This window comes from Erithacus rubecula (genome assembly GCF_903797595.1).
Source record: "Erithacus rubecula genome assembly, chromosome: 5".
Taxonomy (NCBI): Eukaryota; Metazoa; Chordata; class Aves; order Passeriformes; family Muscicapidae; genus Erithacus; species Erithacus rubecula.
Genome location: NC_136687.1, coordinates 68,304,586 through 68,309,283, shown reverse-complemented (window position 1 = coordinate 68,309,283; position 4,698 = coordinate 68,304,586). Strand labels below are relative to the sequence as shown.

At 51.7% G+C, this 4,698-nt stretch overlaps 1 long non-coding RNA gene across 1 annotated transcript in view; it reads right to left on the bottom strand.

Moving 5' to 3' along the window:
• Positions 1-2,243: 2,243 nt before the first annotated feature.
• The window catches only part of LOC306801942, a 114,631-nt gene continuing 112,176 nt past the window's right edge, over positions 2,244-4,698 (bottom strand). The window contains exon 4 of the long non-coding RNA XR_013774229.1: positions 2,244-2,494. This is a non-coding gene — a long non-coding RNA (uncharacterized lncRNA). The remainder of the gene's footprint in view (positions 2,495-4,698) is intronic.

Sequence of the window (4,698 nt, the reverse complement as noted above, 5' to 3'; positions counted from 1 at the left end):
GGTAGTGGGGTTAAATTCACCCTGCAGAGTAAAAGCAAATTAATCTAGGCTGATAAAGCACGAGCCTTTAGTTGCCAGGAATCCACTAAAGCCTGCAGAGATTTATTCCTGCACTGCATTTCAAGAGCACAGCCAGCCTGGGTCCCCCCAGTCCAACCTGGTTCCCCTCCAGCTCAGCCCAGTCCAACCTCACGGCACATGGGTTTGGATTAGGTTTCTCAGCTAAATGCAAACAAAGGGTTTTCTGGTTGCTACTAACACTGTACATGCAAACAACGGTAAGGAATCTTTAATTACGGCAATCTCTGGTGCACAGATTCCTACATCATCACCAAAGTAAGACCTGGAGGGCCACCAGTCTTGCAAACAAGTGCAGATCCCTGATGTCTGAACACCCAGGCAACACAGGGAAGAGTTCTGTGCTCTACATTACTGTCAGCCATGCTCTTTTTCAGCCAGTTTTTATGGTACAGCTCTATGCACAGCCAAGGATTTTCCTCACTCCCAGAACTGCTCCAGCCGTGGTCCAAGCACATCTCCTGCGGCCATGCTTGGCACCAGGCACAGCAGCAGGCACCCAGAGGCACAGCTCAGGGTGCAGCAGCCCCTCCTTGCCCACCTGACCCAGCAGGTACACGGAGCCTGGCACCGCCAGGGCATCCAGCAGCGACCGGAGCTGCCAGTTGGACACCTGTAGTTCCAGAACCAGGGGAAAAAAACCCATGTTTTATGACTAGGATCTAAAGCAAATTTTATTGGGAGCTTTTATGTTGGTAGCTTTGAGTAGTTTTTATAGAGAGGAGTTCTGAAAACTGCCATAAAATTTTGCCTTGGGGGTTATGATTACATTTGTATCTCTCCCAAACTTAGATAAATAAAGACGACAGTTTTTACTGTAGAAGCTTAAAAGGTTAGAGTGGTATTTGGTCTGTGATGAACCTTTTATAGAGATGATGTTGTAAGAATTTATTCTTAAGTATCAATAAAAAATACAACTTAACACTTCTTGATAAAGCTATGGTGATTAGAAGAGCTGTCAAAGAGGTGGCACCACTGCTCGTGGCTTCCTTCCTGCTCAAATCATTTTTGGTTGCTGGAAACCATTAACTAATTTGCATTCTGACAGAGGAAAAGTGTGCTTTCTAAGGACATTGCTTTGTGCTGTGCCAGTATTCAAGCCGAGATTCACTGTGCGGCGGGTTTTAGGGTAAGCTGGCACACCCGCCATGAGGAGGGACCTGGTACAGTTCTGTTCTTTACACTCTTTGCACAAGGTACACGAGACATGATACCTGATTTACGCAGCCCAGCTCGTGCCCCAGCCCTGCCCTGAGCACAGCACACTCGGCTGCCCCACAGCCCGTGCCCAGCCCTGCGGTACCTCAAGCCTTACCTGCACCATTCCCTGTGAGACTGAGCGCCTCAGTGACAGCAGCAGGCCTTTCCCAAGAGGCAGTTCCCAAGGTCTCCTCGCCCACACACCGCACCCACACGGACCGCTACATGGACTGCCACCAGCCTACAGGGTGTGGCGCCCAAACCCCCATGTCACAAAGAGGTCCCAGTTCCAGGAACTCTGTGCACTGCCTGCACGGCAGCTGCTCTCAGGGAAACGAGGCACACACGGCATTAACACGCTGATTTTCAAACACACAACAGCTTGTGTGAAAGCCAACACTTGAACACTGGAAACACGGACTGCTGAACTTGTTCCCTCTCCAACAAGCAGAACCACATTACGATTTTGAACTTCAACAAAAAGTAGTGATAATCCTATTTGCTTCGGTCAGGGCTAATCAGTGAGGAGAAGCCTCAAAGCCTTCAGCAGAGCAGCTCTCAGCTGAGTGCAGCATGGGCACAGGCACCTCCCCACCCAGCCTGGCACTCCACAGTCTCTTGCACGAGGCAGATTAAACCCGGCTCAAAGCCTCTATCAAATCAGGTGGTCTTGAACACACAACTCAATGAAATCCTTGCCCACAGATATGTTCAACTGAGACAAATTGGACGCCATCAGTAAGAAATTACATACATGGTAACAAGTACTCACAGTGAACCAGTGTTCTGCATAACTGGCAACAACCACAAAGTAAAATGGAAATCACAGCATCTGAAAAGAGGCAGCACAGGCACGCGCGCAGAAGAAAGCTGCTTTATTTCTTTTTTAAATCCCCTCCCTGTTACCTTAATGTCTTCAGTCCACCGCTGCTCAGACAGGATCGCTGCTCCATCCCAGTCATCAGAAGAAAGGTGGGAATGCACTTGGAATCACAGTGTTTGCATCTGTTTGTGTGCCTCAGGATTTTGTGTGTTTGTGTGCTTCTGTGCTAATCTGTTATCAATGTGTTTCATGTGTGAATAAGATTGGAACATGTCCTACCTTAGCCTTCACCTCCAGCCGTGCTCCATGGTTGTCACCTGGCAGGTCTGCTGTGCCTGTGCTGGGTCACCAGAGATCCAGAGGAGACGGCTGGGCCACGGGGCACTGCAATGCCTGCAAAAGGATGGGGCACAGTTAGCCAAGTCACAGGAAAACACTCCAGTATTTCATGATGAAAAATCTTTCATTCAACACTTTCATTTGGGGCCTGAGCCCCAAAGACACAAAGTCGAATGTGTTCTGAAGCACCGCGGTCAAACAATAAAGCTTTCCCAATTCCCTTGTATCCACGGGGGACAAGTACCCTGGAAATGCAGAGCCACCTGCAAAGCCCGTCAGTTGCCAGCAATTAGAGGTTGACCAGCCACACACAGAGCAAGGGGTGACAAGCAAATACTGGCGTCTGGAAGCTCAGGGACTAATGAAACATGTTTGCATACATCATTACTGGGGACTTAAAAGACACGTTTTTATTAGGAAGCTCAAAAGTTCTTCAGTGTTTCGGGGTGAAGGAAAGAAGCTAAAATCAAAATGTAATTTATTTGTTACAGATTTTCTCTTTAGGTCTTGTTACAGCTATTAACACTTGATTGTGTCCACATAAAAACGTCACTGACAATGAGTTTCATCCCAAGCCAAAACAAAACAAACTTGGTAATTCGAGGGAGGTCTTTGTGTTGCTTTAAAGCAGAGCGGGCTGCGAGGACTCGAGCCTGTCCCCAGCTGAGAACTGCTGGGCTCCGCGTGCTGTGTGGTTGCTGCAAGTGCTGCCTGGCCCTTGACACCCCTCCCCAGGCTCGCAGCTTCCTGCAGGCCGATCATCAGCTATTCCAGGAGCTCCTGCAGGCGCTCCAAGAGCACAGCGCACATCCCCTGCCTGGCTCCGAGGGCTGCAGCAGGTGGATATTGCCCACGGGTGAACAGCGTTTCAGAGGCAGCGGAACGCCGCCGGCAGCTGGAGGCTGAAGGCAACAAGGCCGATCAAAGGAGCTGCTGTTACCCGGGGCCATCCCAGAGCCGCCCCTCCGCAGAGACGCCCGTGTTCGCTGCGCTCAGCTCCTCGGGATGCTGGGCGCTGCCCGTGCCTGGGGCTTGGGGGCTGCCCCAGCAGCTGGGCCCCGCCTCTCTGGGGTGCAAACTGGGAGCCGAGGCAGCACAGCAGGGAGGGATGCAGTCTCCAGCACCCCCGTGCGCAGGGGAAGGGGAGGCACTACCATCATCCTGCTGGGGACGTGCCCAGAAACAGAGAACTGAGAAATGCCGAGCCATCCGAAACAGGAACCTGTCTCCAGAACACCTTCTCCCAGTTTTGTGTTCTTTGTCTTAAATAAAAAAAATGTCCTGCTTGCCTCGGGCGTTACCGTGTTCGTGTTGCACTGGTGGGCGGCACCCTAAGCTCAGCCCCCGGATGGGATGAGCAGGCTCCACGCAGGACGAGGCTGCAGTCCCAGCACCAGCCGCGTCCAGCCCCGTTCCAGAGCCCCAGCTCAGGGCCGTGCAGGCTCAGGACACCAAGAGAGGCACTTGGATATCACATGCCTTGTTTCTCGCAATTCTGGCACAAGAGCTCGCGCACCACGTGGGTAGGAGACCGAGGAACGTCTTGGAGGAGGCGGGGGGCTCAGGGAGCCCCCAGACCCCTTTGCTCCTTACCCCTATCCCCACCTCATCGCAGTTATTTTCCTGCTCACGGTCACACACACAAAGCACGAACGGGGGTTCCCAGAGGGCCTCCTTACCGCACAAGCCACGCGCACAGGACTAGGAGGATAGCTTCAGGGAGGAGTTTTTGGCAGCATGTATCTTTTTGCTGTTGTTACAGGTTGGCATCTCCACAGAGCAGTGAGAGAGAGCCAAGTTTATTACTACCCAAGTTTATAATTTACAACCTGCGCCGACTGAAGGCTGAAAACACAGCAATTTTGCAGGGTAATTCTGGGAAGTAACCATCCTGCAGCACCAATTATTAAAACCACTTGCACACAATAAAGCTATAAAGATTAAAAATATAGCACACTTGCCATTAACTATGGATGAAGCAATGTAATATGTATTACAGAGCAGCGCAGGGCCAGGCACACACTACGGCGCAGCCCTGCCGAGGAGCCCAAACCCCAGTCCCAGCCCAGCACGCGTTTTGTCAGAGCCCAGGAACGAGTTTGTCATGCAAAATAAACACAGATGTTGCAGCAGTGACTGCAGCTCTGAGGCAGGGCCGGCCGAAGCAAGGCTTTGGGCAGCAGGGCTCTGGGTGCTCCAGCAGCAGGGCACACACAGCACGGCAAGCGCTGAGCTGTGAGTCACGCAGAGGGCACATC